Genomic DNA, 13,141 nt, shown 5'->3' with positions numbered 1-13,141 from the left:
GGCTCTTCAAGGGCTGTAGTGCCATGGGGTTTTGTCTATTATTATTATTATTATTATTATTATTATTATTATTATTTTACAATTTGTTTTACGTCGCACCGACACAGATAGGTCTTATGGCGACGATGGGATAGCAAGGAGCTAGAAGTGGGAAGAAAGTGGCCGTGGCATTAATTACGGTACAGCTCCCATTTGCCTGGTGAAAAATGGGAAAACTCGGAAAACCATATTGAGGGCTGCCGCCATTGGGGTTCGAACCCACTTATCTCCCGAATGCAAGCTCAAAGCTGCACGACCCTAACCGCATGGCCACTTGCTCTGTCTTGATTTATTACATTTCAAATATGCTTGTTCTCAACATGTCACAAGTAAAAACATTATTAAACCCTATGGCGCGAAGGCCTGCAGGCTACAAACTGATGCGTGGTCAGCGTGACGAATCCCCTCTGCCATTATTCTTGGCTGTCTAGACCGCGACCACTATTTCACCGTCAAATAACTCCTAATTTTTAATCACGCAGGCTGAGTGGACTCGATCCAGCCCTCAGACACAGGTAAAATGCCTGACCTGAGGCCTCCGAGCAAGAGACGGGCACGCTCCCCGAAACCGCGAGGCCGGAAAAAAAAAAAGGCATTTCCTTGGCGCCCCAAGAGTAAAACGCATTTTGGAAAATAGCTTCCATAGCTCTCCTTGATCTATTGTTTCCAAAAGTTTTGCTAGCACAAAACATGGCCGGTTTGCTAGAAGTTCTGTATGACACACGGTAATCTCATCGCACATTACTTTTAAGTGGCAGTGTGGGCAGTGACGATAAATGTGGACGTTGAAGAGCTCCGGTCATTATGTAAGTTTAACAAAAAGCTCGTGTCACCGTGTACAGACCTATAGGTGTTTACCTACCCTACTTTATGACCTTACAGATAAAGGCACCAACAATTTTAGATTGTATTATCAGTAAAGAGAATAGCGCACAACATAACCTCATTTCTTGTCTCGTGGGAGGGATTTATAGAAACTTATAACACAGCAGAGCAACAGGTTAGCACGCTAACTTCCTGCCCTGACTTTGATTACGAATTTTATTTGAAGGAGATTAAATATAAAAATTACCTCTGAGGATGATACGGCAACCATTGTTGTAGTAAGCATGTACAGCAGAAGGCGTATAAGTCTCTGATAAGAACCCAAGTAGAGTATAGTTCCTGTGTATGGGAGACCCACAACCGGGACTACTTGATACGAGAACTGGGAAAGATCCGAAGGAAAGCAAGACGATTTATTCTGGGCGATTTCCAACAAAGGAATAGTGTTACAAAAATGTTGCAAACTTTGAGCTGGGTAGACTTGGGAGTAAGGAGACGAGATGCTCGCCTAAGCGGTATGTTCCGAGTTGCCAGGGGAGAGATGGCGTGGAATGACATTAGTAGATGAACAAGCTTGAGAGGAGCTTAGGAAAGATCATAATATAAAGTTTAAATTCAAGAGGACAAAATGGGTTAAATTTTCATTTATAGGGCGAGGAGTTTGGGATTGGAATAACGTATCGAGGGAAATGTTCTATAAATTTCCAAGTTATTTGAAAACATTTAAGGAAAGGTTAGGTAAAGAACTGATAGGAAATCTGCTTGATATAGTAATTAGAAAGACGTGTTTGAAGACTTTCGTCTGGAGCGTGGCACTGTATGGATGTGAAACATGTACGATAACTAGTTCAGAAAGAAAGTGAATAGAAGCTTTTGAAATGTGGTGTTACAGAAGAATGCTGAGGTGAGATGGGTAGATCACGAATGAAGAGATACTTGGTTAGCGGAGATCGAATGAGATGACAAATCTTAAGACACCCGGGACTTGTTCAATTGGTTTTTGAGGGGAACGTAAGAGGTAAAAACGGGAGGGGTAGACCAAGGTATGAATATGGCAAACAGATTAGTACATGATAGGATAGCATGGAGAGCTGCATGAAACAAGTCTATGGACTGATGACTCAAACATAACATATAAAATAAATTGTTAATGTAAATATATGTGAGTTTTCCTGAGATATGTATACTTAAGTAAATAATATGAACAAATATGGAAAATATTTTTTAATTACTCCAAATATCCTAGGCTAATTCATAAACATATGAACATTTTTAAATGGTTTTTTTTTCTAGTTGTTTTACGTCGCACCGACACAGATAGGTCTTACGGCGACGGTGGGACAGGAAAGGGCTAGGAGTGGGAAGGAAGCGGCCGTGGCCTTAATTAAGGTACAGCCCCAGCATTTGCCTGGTGTGAAAATGGGAGACCACGGAAAACCCTTTTCAGGGCTGCCGACAGTGGGGTTCGAACCTACTATCTCCCGAATACTGGATACTGGCCGCACTTAAGCTACTGCAGCTATCGAGCTCGGTCATTTTTAAATGTAGTTAAAGGGAAAGTAAATATGTGTTTCCATAGAAGCCCTAGCTCTGGTGATGAGTAATTGTTTAAAACATTTCTAACTTGTTCAACTAGATGGAGTTGCGAACAAAGCGAATCAGCACATAAATAATTCACAACAAGAATGTTGCATTTCCACCTGTGAAACCATTTCTGCCATCATTGGGTTCTTCGTTCGCATGGACGCTGTTTTTCTGAAGCTACGATAGAATATGGAAAGCTTTTCACGCAAGACCGGAGCAGAACAATGTGAGCATTAGGCACGCATGGACGAGGAAATAGTGACGAGATAAAATCTCGTGTGTCTGTTAATATGCAACGATTAATTACAGTACGTTTTCTCTGTTTCAGCATTGCTAAGCACAGCACTCGGCGATGGTTTCGGTAATATTCTCCCAGATATTAACAGCGGTCTACCTGACATTTGGCACTCACAGTACTCGTTCAGCGAGATTAATTCTTCTCCGCTTTGATGAAATCGATCATTCAATTTCTAAGTCACGAAAATCGTACATATCAACACACAAATAGAACACACTTGGAGTACCGAGGCTAAGACCTGACCCGTTAAATCTTTGTTATCTACAATAATGGGACGATAAACCCCCTCCCACACACACCCGTTGTACTGCTATAACTAAAACTCTCACGTGGTACAGGCTGTTTCATAAAAATGTAACCGAAACCGAGTCTATGTCTCATAATGTAGCTTACGGTCTGTTTTATTTATTTATTTATTTATTTATTTATTTATTTATTTATTTATTTATTTATTTATTTATTTATTTACGTTTCGGAGGAGAGTTAAGTGACTGTGGCACTGTGAGCGACAGCCGACATGCCACAGTAGAGCCGTGCAATGAACGTCTCCACTTCGATTACCCAACTCGTTTGGTCAGAGAATAAGCCTGCCGCTAGAACGAACAGAGACAGACTCATAAATGAACTAGTCTGAACAGACCCATTGCGGCTCAGTCGAAACTGGCGATATTTTGTACAGTGAGCAATCTGAGTCGACCTAAACTCGAAACTCGACTTTTCTAAAAGCTCGGTATTTCAACTGTATACTTAGCAAACAACAGTACCACACACTAAATGTGAGCGACATCTATATGATAACGTGGTAATTACATTATTTTGTAACTTGAGATATGAAGTGAGGTGAATCTTCAAAGCCAATTTTTACGATCGGTTGCTGACGTCAAGCTCATCAAAGGAGTTCATCAGATGAAATAAATAAATAAATAAATAAATAAATAAATAAATAAATAAATAAATAAATAAATAAATAAATAAATAAATAAATAATAACGAAACCACTGCAATCAGACAGATAGAAGTACTTAAAGACTGTGCAGAAAAAGTAGGCGTACGAAGTTCCTACCAAAATACAGAGTTCTTCAGCACAAAATTCGATATATCGGTTTTAAACACGAAATGTGGCAAGATCAATAGAGTCCCACACTTTAAGTGCCTAGGCGAAGTGCTCGAGCCGACCGGAAAAGAGAAAATTGCGCAGAAAACTAGGTTACTGAAGATGAAGAGAGCCTTATACAAAAAACAGGGTATCTACAACAAAAAATATTTGTCCACCTCCGCCAAACTTCGTCATTACAACACTGTGATTAAACCGGAAGTGCTATACGCAAGTGAGACCCTGATTTTACACACCGAAAGCGATCTGGAGAACCTACTTAAAGAGGAAAGAAAAATCATCAGAAAACTTATCGACCCAAAGCTCACAAATGAAGGGTACAGGCTTCACTCCAGGAATACCATAGAGAGGCTGTCTAACCTCGCAGCAGACATCAGAAAAAGGAGACTAAAGTTTTATGGACACGTAAGCACAGTCCCACAATCTAGACACGTTCAGAATCCTCACATACATCCAGGGAGTCAAGACCACTACACCATGGATGAGGCAAGTAAAACTCGATCTGGAAAGGGCACAGATAGATTCAGCGGACATTACAGACAAAAACATCTATAGGCACAAGATATACAAGTGAGAAGTAATGCCAGATAATGGAGCACCTAAAGCACCAAGGCCGAAGTGGACCGAAGAGCGGAAGAGGGCCTTTAGTGGCCAAATGAAAGAACACTGGAAGAACATGAAGAACAAGCAGTCATGAATGCTCCACGTGGTCTGATATCGGCCTATTACGTGTGTAATAATAATAATAATAATAATAATAATAATAATAATAATAATAATAATAATAATAAATAAAACCCCTAGCATTCTGTGGACACGTCTACAGGATGTATCATGCCAGGTTGACCAACTAGCTTCTCGTTACTGGCAAAAGAGGAAGACCAAGGCACCATGGCTGATCGAAGTAAACGAAGACCTGCAAGAAGTTGTTTTTTTTTTTTTTTGCTTTACGTCGCGCCGACACAGGTAGGTCTTATGGCGACGATGGGATTGGAAAGGCCTAGGAGTGGGAAGGAAGCGGCCGTGGCCTTAATTAAGGTACAGCCTCAGCATTTGCCTGGTGTCCTGCAGGAAGTGGGGATGTTTCAACAAATGAGGTTCCAGGACAAACCACCAAGGAGGAGGGCGGGTACCCTATGGATAAAGGAAAGGAAGGAACAACACAGCCAGAGGATGCGCAATTACTGGACAAACATCAAAACCCACCCCAAACGCAATAGTTGAATATCGTGGTCCTTAGTCGGCCTGTACGAAACAAGAGGAAGAAATTAAAAAAAAGAAGAGGAGGGAAATGATCCTATTTTCTTCCTCCTCGGAGTATAACAAACATTACTTTTTAATTAATAATAATAATAATAATAATATCTCCCCTCTGCGAATCAAGGGTAGAGATCCGTTCCTTTGCTATCTGGTATAGTGAAATAGAACGTCGAAATTGAAAAGCAGGCAGCGCAGATAGCATCAAATCAAAATACTTGCACTTGGCAGTAGTAGTAGTAGTAGTAGCAGTAGTAGTAATAATAATAATAATAATAATAATGTTATTTGTTTTACGTCCCACTAACTACTTTTTAAGGTCTTCGGAGACGCCGAGGTGCCGGAATTTGGTCCCGCAGGAGTTCTTTAACGTGCCAGTAAATCTACCGACACGGGGCTGTCGTATTTGAGCACCTTCAAATACCACCGGACTGAGCCAGGATCGAACCTGCCAAGTTGGGGTTAGAAGGCCAGCGCCTTAACCGTCTGAGCCACTCAGCCCGGCAGCAGCAGCAGCAGCAGTAGTAGTAGTAGTAGTAGTAGTAGTAGTAGTAGTAGTAGTAGTAGGCCCTAGTAGTACCACCACCATTACTACTACTACTACTAAGTTATAATAATAATAACAATAATAATAATAATAATAATAATAATAATAATAATAATAGCTGGTTTCTTTCCCAGTTAAACTGCTCCAGGTTCTACGGTCTCCTCCGATGTCGTTCTTGCAGCTAACACAAGTTTACCCTCAAATTAGCCAGTCCATTAAAATATCAGGTAGATGAGTAAACAGCGAGGTTCCGCCCGGAGGTATACTCTGGACTCTTCAAAGCTCTTCCTTCCCTTACGCAGAACTCGTGTTTGAACTTGGCATGATAAACCCTGTTCCAGCACGCAGGGGTTTACAACTTGTGAGGTGGTAGTGGGACGATCAGGGCACATCGAAGCCTGGCATTGCCTCCATTTACCTGCCCCACGCCCCTTTCTTTCACTTTTCTTGTCTAACCTCATCCGGACAACTCTGGTTATTTTTCGACTCCCACGGCATTATGTTTGCGAGGGTTAGATTTGTCTTTCATCGTCCATTCTATTTCTTCATTCGTCGAAAGGTCATAACTTTCTCTCTTTTTTTCTACGATTCATATGAAGATGGACTGTTAATATCATAGGTTTACTGCTTAAAACAACTGTCAGTACCACCACAGCCTCTCTGGCATGAGAGGCACTTCCGTATGTCAAAAACGATGCTTTAAGAAATCGTAAACTCTCCAACTTTTCTTGTTTTACATTATGCCTGAAGAAGGAGAACAAGGAGGAGGAGGACGACTACTGGTATAACAGGCATCTTTCGTTTTAAGTATAAAATGTGTACAGTGGTTTTTTGCTATTATTTTGCTTTAAGTCGCACCGACACAGTTAGGTCATATGGTGACGATGGGATAGGAAAGGCCTAGGAATGGGAAGGAAGCGGGCGTGGTCTTCCCTAAGGCACAGCCCCAGCATTTGCCTGGTGTGAAAATGAGAAACCACGGAAAAACATCTTCAAGGCTGCCGACAGTGGGGTTCGAACCCATTATCTCCCGGTTGCAAGCTGACAGCTGCGCGCCCCTAACCGCACGGCCAACTCGCCCGGTGCACAGTTTATTCAAAGAATAACACAATAAAATATCTGTGCGGTACAACACGAATGTCGTTCCCGATAGTGATTGCTACAATCTTGAAGGTGATCCTTTTTAGGGATTCCTTGGAGAAAAATGTGTCTTAAAGCTAGGGGGAGTAGAGAAGGGGGCGAGAGAGAAGGTCATCCGAAAATTTGAGTAATGAAATGGGACATGTAATAAAATGTGTGATGGTAATGTAACCTAGCAACCGTGCAGTCTGTGATGTAAAGTATGGATGGATGGCTAGACAATGTTACCTAGCAACCATGAAGGCCGTCTTATGGCCGGTTGTCATCTGAAATTAGCAGCCACTGATGGATGGCCAGACCGAGAGACTTAATTATAATCATCTGATTTTCCGATATGGAAATGTGGCACCATTTGTTCCCATTTGCAAATAAAAGAAAAGAGATACATTCATATGTCACAGTTGGTGTGGTGTGGAGGCTTAGCTGCTTGCCTGTCATCGCGGCGACCGTGGTTTGATTCCTGGTGTTGCTGGGGTGAGATATTCAGTTGAAATTCCCATGGTGTCAAGAAGGGCATGCGACCTTAAATCCCCGGCCACAACTTTTCATCCCTCAGTGCATACAGGAACCCTGAGCAAGCGGGATAAGCTGCGGAAGGTGATGATGATGATGATGATGATGATGATGACGATGATGATGATCTTTAATATTATTTGGCATCCAGCAAGAATCATTTGTTATTTCTGGTATAACCGCAATATACTCCTACTTCGGGGGTACGAAGGTAAAAGAATTGGATTTTGGGCGTACGCCAACCAAAAAGTATGAACACCACTGCTATAGAGTATTTTACCCGAAGTTTGTACACTAAAGAAGGGGCAGGGAAGGGTGAAGCAGAGGATTTCGTCCACAGTTCGCTATCCCCCCCCCCCCCCCCCCCCCCGCGATTACAGCTAACCTTCGATTTACTTTGATTTCAACTGTCTCACACTTTCATCAACGTTGACGGATAAATTCTCCTCAATATTTATAATGAAACGGTCGTCTAAACATTACGGAATTTAACATTTTTACCTGTCACACGTTAAGGAATGAAGTTATGTTTTAAATACAAGAATGTTTCACGACATACTGATAATACTGGGTGCGTAAATTTGTGGTCTGTCAAACTTAATGAAATTATCCTTTGTTTTGAGTCAAATAACAGAAATAATGGTCTGTCTTACATCGCATAGAAATGAATATTCTCACACAAGACAAGAGAAAGTACTAATCTAGTCTGAAGGTTCGGAGATTACCCGCCTGGGGCCTCGCCACCGAATAAATTGATCTCCATGTACGTGATTTCGTCACCGGGCCACAGATGTCTGTTGTGTGCATCCGACAAGACGTCTTTAGGCTTGCTGTCGATTGGCTATGAATACAAAGGTCAGATATCAGACAAAACTTCACATGAAACGTGCGAAATGTTAAGTATTATACACGGCGTCAGTATAACATATAGACGAAGATATAGATGCCTAACGGGAGAAAGCGAGAAACAGGTCATCCACAGCTTCTATTCAATATTTTGATTAACCAGCCCGCCAACTGGACGATTCTCCTCCACATTTCATGCCACCCGATGCTTCCACTAGACAACCGGTTCGACTGAATTATTAGCTGTCTTAATTTCTATTAGATTTAAATAACGCGCGAGATGGCCGTGCGGTTAGAATCGCGTAGCTATGATCCAAACAGCACGGCAAACTCGTTCGGTCTATCCTTTTCCATCCCATGGAGACTGAAAACCTAGAAATCCTTATCTTAATTAGATTTCTTCAAAATTTGTAGCATGATATCCAAGAACTTGAAGAGGAATGAAAATTAGCATTCCCAATCCAATAAGGGTGAGGAAAGCAACGGGAAACTACCTCACTCCTCATTTCCCTAGTACGCCTCCTCAGTGATGCCTAGGCCATCTATGACAGCTGTTGGCATAGTTGTGGAGGATCAAACATCCCATAAGGAATGGACCTAAAAATATCTACTTCAAAGCAGTAAATACAATATTTCAGTAAGAGAACCATAAAAAAGCAAATTTTTAGTTTTCCTACACTGTTGGTCAAGGTCACAGCCATGGAACCTTGCAGTTTTAGAGGGGGGTGTGCACTGAAATCGACCCAAAGTTTGATTTTCCAATTAATTTTTCATTCAGTACAGCAACTCCTAGACCACCATTTCCCAAAGTTTCATTGCCATGATTGCATTCTAAGTGCCATAAAAATATAGACCTCTTTGGCTGTCACCATGCCACGCCCTTTTTTAATGGCAGCTCGTTCACGGCAGTTTACCAGAACGAGTTCTTTGGCTTTTCAGTCAGTAAAACAAGCGCATCTATGTTGAATCTGGCGAGAGTTTGTTGATCTTAGAAAAATTGTTTGCGGCTTGATTGCATTTGTGCATGGGAAGACGAATATTTTCTGTACTTCTTGAATACAAAGCAGATAAACATGCCACACTTAACAACAGGTGCTGTGGAAATTGCAACTTACGATGCAGTCGTTGTTTTCGATGGAAACATGGGGAGGATGAAAGTCTTGAAGAGAATGGAGCTCACAGCAAGTGCATTCACACAAATTATCCTCACAAAAATAGACACATAGTGCATCGCAGGAGCCGAAAGATCTGTCCAGGACCTTCTTAAGGATGAAAGGGAGAGAGAGAGAGAGAGAGAGAGAGAGAGAGAGAGAGAGAGAGAGTGGGGCGGGGGGGCGGGAGCAAGAAGAGAAGTCTTTAGGAGGTTGGTAGTGGCGGCGATGGTGATTACTGCTGAAGATCCTGGGTACAGTTCTGGAGCCTCCAAATGAGGTAGATCTGTAAATACAAGATCTGTAAATACAAGGCTGCTCTACTTTAACTGCTTCTAGGAAGAGTTGCATTTTCTGTCCTTTATCTACCTTTTCCTCAGATCCTCTTAAGGTTAGAGGGATGAGATTTAGTTTCTTCTTATTGCTTTTTAAAACGTACCTTACGTCACACCGATACAGATACTGTGGATCTTATGGTGACGATGGGATAGGAAAGGGCTAGGGGCGGGAAAGAAGCAGCCTTGATAAAGTACAGCCTGATGTGAAAATGGGAAACTACGGTAAACCATCTTCAGGCCCGCCGACAGCGGGGTTCGAACCCACTATCTCCCGAATACAAGCTGATAGGCACGTGACCCAAACCGCACACAATAATAATAATAATAATAATAATAATAATAATAATAATAATAATAATAATAATAATAATAATAATAATAATAATATTTGCTTTACATCCCACTAACTACTTTTACGTTCTTCGGAGACACCGAGGTGCCGGAATTTAGTCCCGCAGGAGTTCTTTTGCGTGCCAGTAAATCTATCGACGCGAGGCACGAAGCACCTTCAAATACCACCGGACTGAACCAGCATCGAACCTGCCAAGTTGCGGTCAGAAGGCTAGCACCTCAACCGTCTGAGCCACTCAGCGCGGGGGAAGTTTGTACACTGAGTCTAGGTAATACAGGGTGTAAGAATAAGGTACGGGGAAACTTTCAGGTCACACTCCGCGCACATAGAAGACGAAAATATGTTATACGAACAATGGTCTGGAAACGCTTTATTTCCATGTTGGAACTCATTTTCTACAACTCTCCACAGTACAATAATCACGGAAAACACACATGAATAGAACGTACCAACATACTACATCTAACGTGTTTGCAATATGAAATGTTCAAAACGTCCTCCGTTAGCATTGATACATGCAAACAACCCGCCGTCGCATTGGATCCCTAGTGGGATTGTCCGGCTTCATAGCTAAATGGTTAGCGTGCTGACCTTTGGTCACAGGAGTCCCAGGTTCGATTCCCGGCGGGATCGGAAATTTTAACTATAATTGGTTAATTTCGCTGACACGGGAGCTGGGTGTACGTGTCGTCTTCATCATCATTTCATCCTCATCACGACGCGCAGGTCGCCACGGGTGTCATATCAAAAGACCTGCATCTGGCGAGCCGAACTTGTCCTCGGACACTCCCGGCACTAAAAGCCATACGCCATTTTTTTCCTAGTGGGATTAATTGCCTATGTATTAGATTTGTGGGAAAAAATGAACATTTATGAATCAGGCTAGAAGGAAAATTTTAAATTCAATAACATTTTTGAAAATACATGCAAAATTCTGAAACTCGTTAAATAATTTGTCTTATATGTCAGGAATGCTGCGTGGAAATTTCACAGGATTGCTCTGAAAAGTGGGTGTAGCGCTTTATGAGGTTAGAGTGGTGGTTGTGATTATTGTTTTAGGAGGAAGTACAACAAGGCAACTATCCTCAATATAACACTAATCAGAGAAAAAAGGGATCCCACTTCGAAAAATGAAGGTATCAGCTAAAGAAAGGTAAGAGCCCCGAAGGTTGTAAAAATGAAAGACTCCCTCGAGTGCTCTCCAAGAAAATGCCTGTCTAGCGATCTGTCTAGCTTAGTTTAGCTTGGCTTAGCTTAGCCTAGCTTTCTGTGTGTGGTGGGCTTAATACCGTCGGGGTCGGAAAAGAACAAGAGTTGACCAAGCGAGATCAGGTAGGATAGATGAAAGTAACGAGCCTGGCACAAGTACGTGGGAGCAATACCAGGACTCAGCTGAGGCCCCGAGGTCGCCAACCCAAGCTCCCAAGTTAAGAGACACTGGGTAAATTTTAGTCGCCTCTTACGACAGGCAGGGGATACCGTGGGTGTTATCCATTCATAGACATGTCCCATTTTAACGGAGTCCAAATCACACCACAGGGACATGATTTTCATTTCGAAAATATCACATGCACTGGTCTGGATTCGAACAACTGTCGCCTTGGTAAAAAGCCAGCGACTATGTCACCCAACTATCGCGCGCCCAGGTAGTCGCCGTAATCCGGGATAAACATTGGGCCAATATTGGACATCGGGTTCTATCACAGAACGAGTATTAGTGGCCACAGATTAGAAGGGTAGCGTACGCCTTTCTACTGCCTTAAAGAGTCTTTTTTTTATAGACCACGAAACTGAGCCTAGTTGTCCCGTATAATCTTATCAGACCTGCCATTTACCTTCCCAGAAATTGTTAACAACCTTCAGGTTTTGGAGTGAGAGGACTGTGTCGACATACGTGTTCTGCCCCCGCTGAGAAGAGATTTCTGTGGATGGCCGTTATAGCGCGCAGTGGTCTCATTCAACACTAACTTTGCGTGGAACTACACAGGCGTTTTGTACATCTCAAAGGCTCCTTAAATAATTTAATCACACCAGCCTCTCACCGCTAGGTTCCGTGGTTCAAATCCCAGGCACTCCACATGAGATTTGTGCTGGACCAAGCGGAGACGAGACAGGTTTTCTCCGGGTACTCCGGTTTTCCCTGTCATCTTTCCTTTCATGAACTCTCTCCGATATCATTTCATTTCATCTGTCAGTAATTAAACATTGCGCCAGAGGAGTGCGAAGGGCTTCGACAGTCGGCACAATTTCTATTCTCGCCGCTAGATGGGGAGTTTTATTCATTCATTCCATTCCATTCCATTCCATTCCATTCCATTCCATTCCATTCCATTCCATTCCATTCCATTCCTAACCTGGTGGAAACCGGAAAACAGGCTGTGGATTTTCATTATCATATGGCATGGCTCAGGCTATGAAGCCTGCTATCCTACGTTGTACTAATTCCAGTGTCGTCTTCTTCTACTACCGCTTTTTCCACAATGGAGGTTTATGGGTACGAACGATGGCGCACATGACCCTGTTTTATGGCCGGATGCCCTTCCTGACACCAAACCTATATGGAGGGATGTAAACACTATTGCGTGTTTCTGTGGTAGTTGCTAGTTGGTAGTCGTCTGTGTTGTCTGAATATGAAGAGGAGAGTGTAGGGACAAACACAAACACCCATTCCCCGAGCCAGAAGAATTAATCAGACGCGATTCATATTCCCGACCGGGCCGGGAATCGAACCCGGGACCCTCTGAACCAATGGCCTCAACGCTGACCATTCACCTTAGTGTCTTAAGGTTCCTAATCATATATAAACAACCATCATATTAACAACAGCTGGCTGTACGTATAATACAATGAACGTTACATTATACACTGCATTTCCCAAGCGGAGTGGCCGGCGTGGAAAACGTGCTACGGCCACGGAGTAAAGCTCTGAATTCACGAGGCGAGTGGGTTCGAACCCCACCGTCGACTGTCCTGAGAATAAATTTCTGTGGTTTTCCATTTTACAGTCCAGGCAAATGCCGGGACAATTCCTATTAAAAGGCCACAGGCGATTCATTCCACCTCCTCACCCAATTTCAAACAGCAGAATTAATTTCATCTTCATTAGCTCTTCAACTGAGACTGGCGTCAGGAAGGGC

At 42.6% G+C, this 13,141-nt stretch overlaps 1 protein-coding gene across 1 annotated transcript in view; it reads right to left on the bottom strand.

Moving 5' to 3' along the window:
* LOC136875863 (growth factor receptor-bound protein 10) overlaps nt 1-13,141 on the bottom strand; it is a 1,220,440-nt gene that overhangs the window by 623,640 nt on the left and 583,659 nt on the right. The window lies entirely within an intron of this gene.

The sequence above is a fragment of the Anabrus simplex genome, chromosome 6 (genome assembly GCF_040414725.1).
Source record: "Anabrus simplex isolate iqAnaSimp1 chromosome 6, ASM4041472v1, whole genome shotgun sequence".
Taxonomy (NCBI): domain Eukaryota; kingdom Metazoa; phylum Arthropoda; class Insecta; order Orthoptera; family Tettigoniidae; genus Anabrus; species Anabrus simplex.
Note: the sequence above shows the minus strand (reverse complement) of the source record. Positions and strands in the feature narration are given on the sequence as shown.